We start from the raw sequence: 14,048 nt of genomic DNA, 5'->3' as shown, positions 1-14,048 counted from the left end.
AGTCCAAAGCCAGGCCCTCTGGCCCAGGGACGCGGGAGTCCCAGGTGCATGGCCTTCTGCATGTGGGGGTGTTTAAACTATTGCCCAGATGGAGAGTTGGATTAAATAGCTCTGGCAGGTAACCAGAGACCTGAGGCGGGAGGGCAGCAGCCAGGACAATCTGTGGAAAAGTCTGTCCTGAGTAAGCAGGTGACAGACAACTCCCTCAGGGCAAGAGAGGGGGACTATCTCTTGATGCATCCACAAACTCTTTGTCACTAGAAAACGACCACAGAATGCAGTGGAGCAGAAAGTGAATCCTCTTAAGAGGAAAGTAACGTGCCTCACGCAACCTCCCGTGGCCAAGAACTTCCACCTCGTCCTAAACTGCATGCAAGAGGAGAGAATGGGGGGGCTGCGCTTCACAGTTTTATAGTCAGAAAAACAGAGGCTCAGAGTAGGGGCTTGGAGGATGGAGAAATGGAACCAGGTGCCCAGGATCCAGCTCCTGTCCTATCCTAGCCCCCAGCCTCCCTTGGGGATATCCCTGTGGGGACGGACTTTGTGCCAGGAGTACAACTTAGAACACCTTGTCTGGGCCCTGAGGGAGGCAGGAATGGGGTGAGATAGGTGAAGATGGGTCTCATAAATGGGTCTCAGTCATGTACCACATAGACATTTACTGAGGGTGCTGGGGACAAGAGAGATCCTCCCTCCGGAGAGGGAAGGAGATAAAGTCACTGTTTGAGCACAGGACCTTTCATTTGTCTGTATTATCAGTGCCTGTCACAGAGAAGACACTCAACACATGGTTATTGAAATAAATGACGGAGGGACTCACTGGATTCACTGACATAGCCTGGCTATCAGTAGGCACTCCGTGCCTGTTTTTTAAACACATTAAAGTGTTTCCTGGACAGAGACCTCTGCATAGGAAATCTCTGGAAAGAAAGGTGCCAGATAGAATAGGTGAAATGACGAAGATTTAGGGAGAGAAAAATGAGGTAAGGATCAAAGCAAATAGAATGAGGACAAACAAAGAAATGTAGAAACTCGAAGTATGTTTCACAGACTTAGAAAAATGCTGATACGACACCTCTCCTTAGGGCATCTGCCACTGTTTCCTAACAAACTGTAATTTTTCAAGACAATCCCAGATATCTACTCAACCTCAACAGAATTTCCTTCCCTTTGAAATATATTTTTATTAATCTCAGAGGGAAGGCAGGGGAGAGTGGATGGGTGGGAAGTAATCAACCAAAGATCTTGTATGCACATATGCATAACCCGTGGACAATAGGGTGCTGAAGACCTCGGGTGCGGTGGGGGGAGGGGGGTTGAAGGGAGTCAATGGGGGGGAAAGGGAGACATATGTAATACTTACAAAAATAAAAAATTATTTAAAAATAAAAAGTATATATTTTTATTAATTTCAGAGAGGAAGGGAAAAGGGGAGAGAGAGAGAAACATCAATGATGGAGAGAATCATTGATCGGCTGCCTCCTGCACGCCCCCTACTGCCCAGACGGGGAATCAAACCGTGACCTCTTGGTTCATAGGTCAACCACTGAGCCACGCCCGCTGGGCCTGAATTTCCCTCCCTTCATTGTCACTTAGCAACAGCCTCTGCTTAAAAGAGCAGGCTGCTCTTTATTGCCTGCCCTGTATTGATTAGCAATCCACAGGCCCTCCCTCTCCTCTCTTGGAAAGTAAAATAAACTTCCTCTCTGCATCTCTTCTTTTAGTTGTGAATTCTTTCACAGCCCGAGTCACCAGCCAAACCCTAACAGAACCCGCAACCTGGTGCATTGGGACAATGTTCTAACCAACTGAGCTACCCAGCCAGGGCTTTTGGCTTCTATTTTCAAAAGTCAAACTCACTAGATGGGAGAGTTCCCAAACATAGAAAGAGTGTTCAAAGCATCTAGATGTCTAGAAAGAATAATAAGTGCTATCACACAAAGTGGGTAATTGCCACATGATTTAAATACAAACATTTTATTTAAATCAGTACATGACTGAGGATTGCATTAACATGTTCATTGTACTGTAATACTTTACTATAATATTGAGACAATTTCCTGTTTTTCCCCATTCAACAAAGAACGCATGCTCCTTGATTTACTTTGAATTAATTGCATAAAAAGGAATGCTAAATCAACAAATAAATCTTAAGATATGTTCTGTAGCGTTTGGTTTGGAGTTTGCATATTAAAATACACAATGAAATTCAAGTCCTGACGTTTTACTCTCCCATTCTGCATTTAAGAAGCTAATTTACTTTTACAAGAATTTTAAGGATGAAGTAGGCACCGACTCCACTTTAAGGATGAAAAGCCCCTGGGACAACATGACAACCCTGTCCGGTGTCACTGGCCGCTGGTTAGGAAACTCTGCTCTGCTCTTCTCTGGGAGGTGCTTGAATTTCAGCTCCTGCTGCTTCCTGAATGGGCTGTGACACCGTCACAACTGGAATGGTACCATCTAATCCCAGACCTGCCCTGGAGCCTGAGGTCTGGCTAATTAGGTGACTCCATCCTTGGCTGCTTGCTGTTGAAATCATATTACTCGCTTGAATTGATGAAGGAATGGATAGCCAGGCCCATCCAACCCTCCAAAAACAAACAAACAAAAACACAAAAATATAAAACTGACCCAAACCAATAACCAGGGAACTCTCCAGAGTAAGAAACCCACATGGCTCCAGAGCGCCCCCTTCAGTCTGGAACTGGAACCCTAGACAAAACACGAGGAGGCTAGGGCGAACTCTGTAAAAGCTTATCCCATTTGGCTTTTCATTTCTTTTTTTTTTTTTTTTAAATTTCTTTATTGATTAAGGTGTCACATATTTGTCCTCATCCCCCCATTCCCATCCCACCCCTCTCCCCACGCATGCCCCAATCCCCTGTTGAACTTAACCGTTGGATAGGCTTATATGCATGCATACAGGTCCTTTGGTTGAACTCTCCCCCTCCCCCCACCCTTCCCCTACCCTCCCGTATCCTCCCTCTGAGGCCCGATAGTCCGATCGATGCCTCCTTGCTTCTGGTTCTGTTCTTGTTCCTCAGTCTATGTTGTTCATCATTTCCTCTAGATGAACGAGATCAAATGTCACTAGATATATACTAATAAGAACTGAATGTGAGACGAGCAATAATATTTATGCTGACAGGCAAATGAATCAATCTGTAGCGAGCTTCCCCCTGGACCAACAGTTCTTTTGAGACCCAATTTCGATGTCCAGTAGTTCCTTATGTGTACATGTCAGCACTGACCCCTCAGCTCTGGATGGTGGACAAATGGTGGTAATGGAGGTCTGACTCCCTCTGGTTTGGTCTCGGCCGATCCCAGGGGCACGGCGTCACCTGGACTAAGGGGCACGTGGCCTCACCCATACCCAAGGGGCGCGTGGTCTCACCCGGGCCTGGGACCCAGCCTCACCCGGATGGATCCAGGGGCGCACGGCCTCTCCCGGACCCAGGATCTGGCTTCACCCGTACCCAAGGACACTTGGCCTCTCCCAGACCCAGGGGCACGTGGCCTCACCCGGGCTTAGTTGCACAAGGCCTCACCTGGATCCAGGGACACATGGTCTCTCCCGGACCCAGGGACGCTTGGCCTCTCCCAGACCCAGGGCCACTTGGGCTCACCCGGGCCTAGGTGCACGAGGCCTCATCCGGATCCAGGGACACATGGTCTCACCCGGACCCAGGGACGCTTGGCCTCTCCCAGACCCAGGGCCACTTGGGCTCACCCGGGCCTAGGTGCACGAGGCCTCACCCGGATCCAGGGACACATGGTCTCACCCAGACCCAGGGACGCTTGGCCTCTCCCAGACCCAGGGCCACTTGGGCTCACCCGGGCCTAGGTGCACGAGGCCTCACCCGGATCCAGGGACACATGGTCTCACCCGGACCCAGGGACGCTTGGCCTCTCCCAGACCCAGGGCCACTTGGGCTCACCCGGGCCTAGGTGCACGAGGCCTCACCCGGATCCAGGGACACATGGTCTCACCCGGACCCAGGGACGCTTGGCCTCTCCCAGACCCAGGGTCACTTGGGCTCACCCGGGCCTAGGTGCACGAGGCCTCATCCGGATCCAGGGACACATGGTCTCACCCGGACCCAGGGACGCTTGGCCTCTCCCAGACCCAGGGCCACTTGGGCTCACCCGGGCCTAGGTGCACAAGGCATCACCCGGATCCAGGGACACATGGTCTCACCCGGACCCAGGGACGCTTGGCCTCTCCCAGACCCAGGGCCACTTGGGCTCACCCGGGCCTAGGTGCACGAGGCCTCATCCGGATCCAGGGACGCATGGTCTCGCCCGGACCCAGGGACGCTTGGCCTCTCCCAGACCCAGGGGCACGTGGCCTCACCCGGGCCTAGGTGCACGAGGCCTCACCCGGATCCAGGGACACATGGTCTCACCCGGACCCAGGGACGCTTGGCCTCTCCCAGACCCAGGGCCACTTGGGCTCACCCGGGCCTAGGTGCACAAGGCCTCACCCGGATCCAGGGACACATGGTCTCACCCGGACCCAGGGATGCTTGGCCTCTCCCAGACCCAGGGCCACTTGGGCTCACCCGGGCCTAGGTGCACGAGGCCTCACCCGGATCCAGGGACACATGGTCTCACCCGGACCCAGGGACGCTTGGCCTCTCCCCGACCCAGGGCCACTTGGGCTCACCCGGGCCTAGGTGCACGAGGCCTCACCCAGATCCTGGGACACATGGTCTCACCCGGACCCAGGGACGCTTGGCCTCTCCCCGACCCAGGGCCACTTGGGCTCACCCGGGCCTAGGTGCACTAGGCCTCATCCGGATCCAGGGACGCATGGTCTCACCCGGACCCAGGGACGCTTGGCCTCTCCCAGACCCAGGGCCACTTGGGCTCACCCGGGCCTAGGTGCACGAGGCCTCATTCGGATCCAGGGACACATGGTCTCACCCGGACCCAGGGACGCTTGGCCTCTCCCAGACCCAGGGCCACTTGGGCTCACCCGGGCCTAGGTGCACAAGGCATCACCCGGATCCAGGGACACATGGTCTCACCCGGACCCAGGGATGCTTGGCCTCTCCCAGACCCAGGGCCACTTGGGCTCACCCGGGCCTAGGTGCACGAGGCCTCATCCGGATCCAGGGACGTATGGTCTCGCCCGGACCCAGGGACGCTTGGCCTCTCCCAGACCCAGGGGCACGTGGCCTCACCCGGGCCTAGGTGCACGAGGCCTCACCCGGATCCAGGGACACATGGTCTCACCCGGACCCAGGGACGCTTGGCCTCTCCCAGACCCAGGGCCACTTGGGCTCACCCGGGCCTAGGTGCACGCAGCCTCACCCGGATCCAGGGACACATGGTCTCGCCTGGACCCAGGGGTGTGTGGGCTCTCCCAGACCCAGGGGCGCTTGGCCTCGCCCGGGCATGGGGTCCAGCGTCATCCGGGTCCAGGGGCACTTGGCCTCACCCGGACCCGGAGTCCGGCCTCACCTGGACCCAGGGGCATGTGGCCTCCCCTAGACCCAGGGACGTGAGGCCTCACTTATACCCAGAGGCGTGTGACCACACCCGAGTCCAGAGGCGCGCAACCCCGCCCACACCCGGGTCTCAGCGGGGCCCCGTCTTCCCGATCCCAATTCCTGCCGGTCAATTCCCCCTCAGCAATTCCCCTGGCCATCCTTCCAGAGCTCCAGTATGGCTGCTGCAGAACTCGTCGGGCGGCGGCTCGGCGAAGTTCCGGTGCACCCGGTGCATGGCGGTGGGCCAGTCTGGCGTCGCTGCGTCGGCCCTTGGGTCGGCATAGGTGGCCGGTCGCCGAGCATGCGCACCTGGCCGCTTCCGGGGCGTTGAGATTCTTGACGGACTCAGAGGTCAGCAAGCGCGGAGTCTCCCACCCCATGTCTCATAGGGGCTCGTCTGTCCGTGCTTGGCTGCCAGTGGAGCCGTCCCCTCAGCCGGAGACCGCCGGGGGAACTGCGCCGAGCACGTTCCAGGCCGCTGTTGTATCGCCTGAGCCATAGTTCTTTTGTGTCGCCTGAGCTGTAGTTCTTAAAGTGTGGTCTTTGGGTCACCGGCATCAGCATCATCCCACATACCCCTCTTTTATTCTAGTTGTAGAGCATCTACTCAGCCAGCCCTATGGTGGTCTTGGATGGTGTCTGCTCTGCTCTCTTGTCGTAGTCTCAAAGTTGTTGTGGTAGGCAACAATCAGGCTTCCGCCCTATGCCTCCATCTTGGTCCTCCTTTGTATAGTTAAGTCTTGATTGTTGTTGGTGTCACTGGGGGGGCTCTCTTTGTCTATAAAGGAAGAGTTGCTGTGCAGGAGACACGTTTATGGGCCGAGTCTTGGTGCAGCAAAGCTTTGGCGCTCACTGAATATTCCCGTTGAATGTGTCCCTTATGCACGTGGTTGAAATCTGGTGTCATCTCCCACAGACCACTAGATGCCCTCGTTTCTGGGTCTCCAATGGGGTGTAGATCAGCTACTGCCTTAGGCACTCAGCAAGGATTACAGCAAAAACTGTAGTTTCTTCCTCCTGTCTGAGTGGCCCTGGAGCAGTCCGACTAGAACAGCAGATCATCTGGTCCGCTGCCAGAGGGCAGGCCACCCGCATGCATAAGCCGTTGCTTGGGGCGCAGGTGTGCCTGCAAGACTTTCGGGGCAGGTCTTCAAAACATGCGGGGCGGGTCCCAGGGCGGGGCGGGGTCTCAGGGCGCCAACAGGCCATGGTGCGGCGAGCCTCGATGGTTGTGAGTCTGGTCCTTCTGGCTTCCATGTATCTAAGTCCCCTCGTTCCGCACTCCAGCGCAGCAAACACTGATTGCTGGGCGCACCTCTGCAAGAGTCCCGCCTCTCCCCGCAGGCATCTGGGTCTCCCGGGGTTCGCCAGAAGATGGGTTTCAGGGTGATGGAGAGCTAATATCCCTTAGGTTTGGAACAAAAGCCCCTTTCCCCCGCCACCAGCCAGACCCACGCACCTCCACACCTCATCCCCTCCGATTTCGCTGGGTGCGAGGCAACAGAACAGCCTTTAACCTCCGCCGCCATCTTTTTCAAACTTCTCAATTTGTACTTCTTAATCCCTTCATTTCAGTCAACTCTACTGAAGTCTAGCGCCGCCGGGAGGTGCACGGAAAGGGCGCCCGGGCCTCCGTCCGGTGCGCGGTGCGCGCGTCCCGCGGAACCAGGCGCGCGAGGGCTGCGCGGCTGGGACGGGCGCTGGGCGGCCGCCGAGCTCCAGGCACCGCCATCACCGTGTTCCGGACGTCGCCGCCGCGGCGTCCCCCCAATTTATACTTTTTAATCCCTTGAATTCAGTCAACTCTACTGAAGTCTAGCGCCGCTGGGAGGTGCACGGAAAGGGCGCCCGGGCCTCCGTCCGGTGCGCGGTGCGCGCGTCCCGCGGAACCAGGCGCGCGAGGGCTGCGCGGCTGGGACGGGCGCTGGGCGGCCGCCGAGCTCCAGGCACCGCCATCACCGTGTTCCGGACGTCGCCGCCGCGGCGTCCCCCCAATTTATACTTTTTAATCCCTTGAATTCAGTCAACTCTACTGAAGTCTAGCGCCGCCGGGAGGTGCACGGAGAGGGCGCCCGGGCCTCCGTCCGGTGTGCGGGGCGCGCGGCCCGCGGGACCAGGCGCGCGGGGGCTGCGCGGCGGGGACGGGTGCTGGGAGGCCGCCGGGCTCCGGGCGCCGCCGCTGCGGCGGCGTCCCCAGCGTCCCGGGCCGGGCGGCCTGCGGGGGCGGCGGAGTTGCGAAAGTGAGTGAGTTTCCCAGGGTTTCGCCAGGAATGGGGTTCAGTGCAATCGGAGCCGGTGCTCAGCACACTCCGGAGCCTTTATCTCCTTCCTGCCAGTGAACTCCGGCCAGGTCATCAGCCGCCCCCTCCTCTCCGGTTCCATCCTCCCCGCAGGCGCGTGTGCTCGTGTCTCCGCCCGTTTCTCCATACCTCAGGCTTTTACGGCTTCCCCGACTGTCCCCGTGGCCTTCTCCTTCCCCCCAGCTGTGGGCATTTCAGTCCGCCAGCTCTCCTGTGGTTCTGGACGATGTCCGTTCTGACCTCTAGTTGTATTTTTGAAATTGTTGTGCCCGGCTGCAGGTTAGGTGTTTAACCTATGCCGCCATCTTGGTTTCTCTCCCCGGCGTTTCTCCCATTTGGCTTTTCATTTACGGGGCATGAAGACTCTTCACACCCACAGTATGTTATTTGCTGAAAGTGCTTATAAATGGCTGCCTGAAACCTTTTATCGTATTTGTTCATTTAGAAACAAAACAGCGGGGACCTTATCTTAATGCACATCGTATTCCGGTTATAACCAGCGACCTTTTAGTTAAAAGAAAGTGACAGCAGCTTTTGCTTTCTACTAACTCATAAAATGTAGATGAGAGGATAGGTTAAATACTAAAATAAGAACCTAATCCCTTAGCAGTTAGAAGTGAAGGCTCCTGCTACTGAATAGATGTCTCTTTGAGACGATGAATGACACATGTTACCAAGGATCCCACCTTAGCTACCACCTCCTCAGAAGGTCCCACGGGGCAGCCAGTACCTGTGGTGGTGCAGATGGCGCCTAGAGAGACTGAGAGGGCCTCGCTGGCTTCACTCACCAAGTCATGTGCCCAGTGTGGGGCTGTGTCTGCCGTGTGGGTGGGACATGGCCCCAAGCGTCCCCATCATGCCTTAAGCCTGCCAGATTCAGGCCTCATCCCAAGTGTTTCTCAAGACTCTGCAAAGCCTTACTGGCAAGTCTGACTCATTATCCTCTCCATCTGTTTCAGTTCCTACTCACCCACCATACCAATCGTTCTAGCACGTGATCATATGCCATCTTTGCCCCTGTCAGTTTCCCTTACTTGCCGATCGACTCTTAGACTCCATGGGAGGCGTTCAGCCCTCTAGTGGGTGAATGAATAGATAAGGCTCCAAACATAAGGCCTCTGAGCTAAAAATTAACCAAACTGGCAGAACAAAAGGCCTTGGAGTTGCTCCAGAATGGTTTTCAAATCGTGTTCTTAGAGAAAACATATTACCCAGTGCTTCCTTCATAATGGACTTAGGAAATGGATACTTTTCCCCCTTAGTTTCTAGAACAAAAAGGTAAAGATTAGATATAAGGAAGGACTTCCTGATAATGAAAGAAACAAAGACACCAGAATGGTGTTTAAACTTAGAAGGTCTGTATAGTCCTAGCCAGTTTGGCTAAGTGGATGGAGCGTCAGCCTGCGGACCGAAGGGTTCGAGGTTCGATTCCAGTCAAGGGCACAAGCCTGGGTTGCAGGCTCGGTCCAACGAGCAGGAGGCAGCCAATCAATGATTCCCTCTCATCATTGATGTTTCTATCTCTCTCTTCCTCTCTGAAATCAATAAAAAAAAAAAGGTCTGTACAAAGCTGATATCTATTTTTTTAAAGGGGCTATTTATTTTTTTTAATAAATCTTTATTGTTCAGATTATTACAATTGTTCCTCTCTTTTCCCCACATAGCTCCCCTCCATCTGGTTCCCACCCCACCCTCTGCCCTTACCCTCCCCCACTGTCCTCGTCCATAGGTGTACGATTTTTGTCCAGTCTCTTCCCCCACCGCCCACACCCCTTTCCCCCTGAGTATTGTCAGACCAGTCCCTTTCTATGCCCCTGATTCTATTATATTCACTGGTTTATTCTGTTCATCAGATTTTTTATTCACTAGACTTTTAGATTCACTTGTTGATAGATATGTATTTGTTGTCACTTTGTTGTTCATAATTTTTATCTTTACCTTTTTCTCCTTCTTCCTCTTCTTAAAGGATACCCTTCAGCATTTCATATAATACTGGTTTGGCAGTGATGAACTCCTTTAGCTTTTTCTTATCTGTGAAGCTCTTTAGCTGACCTTCAATTCTAAATGATAGCTTTGCTGGGTAGAGTAATCTTGGTTGTAGGTTCTTGCTATTCATCACTTTGAATATTTCTTGCCACTCCCATCTGGCCTGCATAGTTTCTGTTGAGAAATCAGCTGACAGTCATATAGGTGCTCCCTTGTAGGTAACTGTTTTTCTCTTGCTGCTTTTAATATTCTCTCTTTGTCTTTTGCTCTTGGCATTTTAATTATGATGTGTCTTGGTGTGGTCCTCTTTGGATTCCTTTTGTTTGGGGTTCTCTGTGCTTCCTGGACTTGTAAGTCTATTTCTTTCACCAGGTGGGGGAAGTTGTCATTATTTCTTCAAATAGGTTTTCAAAGCTGATATCTTTTTTTAAAAAAAGGAAATTTTATGCTGACTGACATGGACATGGTGACTGGAGGATGAAGCCTTCCCCCTCGATGCCCATGAAGGGACTAGCTAGCAAGCAGACTGGTTACTAATCCAAGCTCTCCTTCCTATTAAGGGTATCATCTTGAACAAACACTCTTATTTAACCTGCTTTGCAGACAGTAAAATAAAAATAATAGTAACTGTCCTGATTCCGGAGACAATTGTTTGGAGGTCAGTAGTCAATGCATTGTTTGGGAAGGATCTTTGAACATTGTAGAGAATATTAAAGTTGAAGGTGTTATTATATTATTTTTTATTATTATTATTATTATTATTATTAACTTTTTAAACCTTGGACTTGTTGCCTCCTTCTCTCTGGCCTTTTAAACACAAATCCCTGTTCCTTCTCTATCAGGTTCCAAGAGTAACTGGGACCCCAACACATAAGCTTCATCTCTGTTTATTCAGCGAATTCAGACAGGTCCATGCTTGCAGGGATGGGTGAAGTGGGCGCTGGGTCAGGGGAGATACAGCCTATTAGGGAGCTGCTTGCATAAGAGTGGAGGAATGTGTGAGAGGTACATAGTATTGGACATATAGGTGCTGCTTTTTAACCTTCTCACCTCTCAGACTCTTCAAGGTGAACCTAGATTAAGGGTAACTAACCATCTGAACAATTGCGTTAGCTGCCCATCTGTAAGGAGGGGTAAATATCACTTAGGGCACCAAAATATCACTGGAATAACTTGAAAGAGGACATTTTTTTAAAAAATCAGAAATTCTCTCATGGAGAGTCCTGGATGGAGTTGGAACAACCACCTGGATAAGCCACTCAAGGATGGGTTGGAAGGTTTTATCTACTTATCTTTCTCAAGCCTAGGACAGGGTCTGGGACTCAAAACTGGAACTCAGTAATAATTTGTTGGCTGACAGATTGAATGAATGGTGTATGAGATTTCTGAGTTGAGCCCGAGGCAGGAAGTATTTAGACCTTTATGACATCTGGGCCCACCTGAAGCCAAGGGGAAGGTCCGGGAGGGTTGCCTGCAGAGATGGGGGTCCTGCCCTGACTGGTCAGTGTGCAGCCAGGAAAAGCCTGGTTGTGTGCTTTTCCCTAATGGGCCTCCTGAGATCTTGCCAATCCTGCTGCAGGGGGTTTATGTCAACAAAGAATCTGTCACCGCTGTCTCCTTTGCAGACTCTGCTTCATAAAAAAATTCAGGAAGTCACTTCTTCAGGTTTTGCTTAACAGGATCCCATTTGGGAGCCAACTTTGAAAGGTTACAAAGATGTAAGACATGTGGTTCCTTTGCTTATTTGCTGGATGACTTTGGGCAAGTTACCTCAACTCTCTGGGCTTTAACGTCCCCATATACACAGAAGCCTGGGCTGCCAATGCCCAGGGGAACCCATGAGGCCACATTAACATCAGTGCTAGAAGGTGTTGACTGCTTAGCCTCCAGCTGCACAACTGCAGAATCTTAGGGCCACACTCTTCATCTCCCCTGTTCTTTCTGAGACCAACAGGAAGTCCTGCGAGTGTCCCCCTCCACGTCTCATGTGGTTCAGGGTTCAGGAGGAGGCCGCACACAAATGAAAGAGACTAGAAAATTTAATTTGGGAATATTGGGGGCCAGGCGGGAGCCCAGCTCAAGGGGAAGGACTCCGCTGGCCTTGCCATCCCTTTTATTCAGGTTTTGGGATACACCCATAGCCCTTAGGCAGGCAATTCCAATGAGAGCCCATCAGTAAGGATTTACATAAGACTAAAAGGACTTGTGTGCAGACATATGAGCCCAACCAGCGGTTAAGGACAACCGTGGGGTTGGGGGAATGTGTGGGGAGGGGGGTGGGATGGAAATGGGGGGACGAGGACAAATATGTGATACCTTAATAAAGAAATTAAAAAAATAAAATAAAATAAAAAATAAATAATAAATAAAAATTTAAAAAAAGGTGGAAGTTGCTTCAGCTACCATTGTCTCAACTAAACAGTGGGTGGTTGGCTCTGACCTTTCAGAGCTTCAAGGTTGACCAGCCTTCCGGGTTCCTTGTCCACACCGCTCTGCTAGTGAAGGCAGTGGGCGGCTTCCAACAAAGTCCCTCACATGTGCTCATCTTCCGCTGACAAGTTATTTGGGGAGGATCCTTGGCCACTGTCATTGCTGCCATGGCTGATGTCTGATTTGAAAAACAAAAAGTTTCATCCTGGCCAGTGTGGCTCAGTCAGTTGGATGTCATCCTGTGCACCAAAGGGTTGCTGGTTCGATTCCCAAACAGGGCACATGCCCAGGTTGTGGGCTCGATCCCCAGTAGGGGGCGTGCAGAAAGCCGTTGATTATGATCCGCTCTCACATCCATGTTTCTCTCTCACTCCCCCTTCTCTCTCTGAAAATCAATTCTTAAGAAATATTTTTTAAAACACACATTGATATGGACCTTTTCTTATTGACCAAGCTTTCTTATAATGCATTTTCAAGGGATCAGAACTTTTAGGTAGGAAACATAAAAACATGGGCATAAAGAAGAGACCTAAATATTTAAGCATAGCCCTGGGGAAAACTTGAGGACTGCACTCTAGCCATGCTCTGAACAAGGCCTCATATGTCCCAATGTGGTTTCCCACATAAGGACAGCAGGTGGCAGCAGAATCAAGCTTTTTGATAGCAGAAGCTCCTGGAGTTTCAGAGGCTTCTCCGATGCGAAGTAAGCCTAACCAATGGACACGAACACCAGGGGGGTGAGGACATGAGGAGGGGAGGTTAATGGAGGGATGAGGACACATATGTAATACCTTAATCAATAAAGAAATTAAAATTAAAAAAAACACCTTATCTGAAAATCTAAACTCAGCATGAGAACAAAATAAAACAAAGCAGAGTGAGGAACTGGTGCCATCAGCCTCAGCCACTGCCATAGCCAGATGCCACTCCCTGCCTGCCACTAGCACAGGAATTCTGGGCTTTCGGTAGACAATGGCCGGGAAGGGGACCCAGGGTCTGTCTCTCCATTGACAGGGTTCCTGTCCTGATGGTGCCCTTGTCCTATGTTGAAGCTGGTTCCCCAGGAAACAAGCTCTGGTCAGAGTTGGACTCACTGGAGAGGTCAGCCCCAATTCAGGACACATTTCCACATAAAGAAAGGGTTTGCAAAAGGAGGTTTTGCAGGCGATGAAAAGAATTGTAGTGCTGATCTATGCTATAACATGGGCGAACCTCAAAACATCACACTACAAGAAAGAAGACAGTCCCAAAAGACCACACGATGCATGGTGCCATTTATAGGAGGTCCAGCTAGGCAAATCTAGAGTCAGAAAATAGGTTAGTGGTTGTCTAGGGCTGGGGAGGCCGTGACTGGGGAATGACTGCTGAGTACAAGGTTTTGGTGGGAGGGGTGATGACAATGTTCCAAATTTAGATTATGGTCATAGTTGCTTAACTCCATAAAAATACTAAAAATGATTGAATTGTATACTTTAGTTATTTTTAAATATATTTTTATTGATTTCAGAGATGAAGGGAGAGGGAGAGAGAAAAACATCCATGATGAGAGAGAATCATGGATGGGCTGTCATCTGCACACCCCCTACTGGGGATCGAGCCCACAACCCAGGCGTGTGCCCTGACCGGAATTGAATTCTCAACCCTTCAGTCCACAGGCCGATGCTCTATCCACTGAGCTAAACCGGCTAGGGCTTGAATTGTATACTTTACATGGGTGAACTTTATGGTATGTAAATTATCTCAGTAAAGCTGTTTTTAAAAGAGCGATATAAAAGGGAAAGTATACTTTTATCACAAATGTATCTCAAGTGAAAATAGAACTTAAATAATGATT

This window comes from Eptesicus fuscus, chromosome 22 (assembly GCF_027574615.1).
Source record: "Eptesicus fuscus isolate TK198812 chromosome 22, DD_ASM_mEF_20220401, whole genome shotgun sequence".
Classification (NCBI taxonomy): Eukaryota; Metazoa; Chordata; class Mammalia; order Chiroptera; family Vespertilionidae; genus Eptesicus; species Eptesicus fuscus.
Note: the sequence above shows the minus strand (reverse complement) of the source record.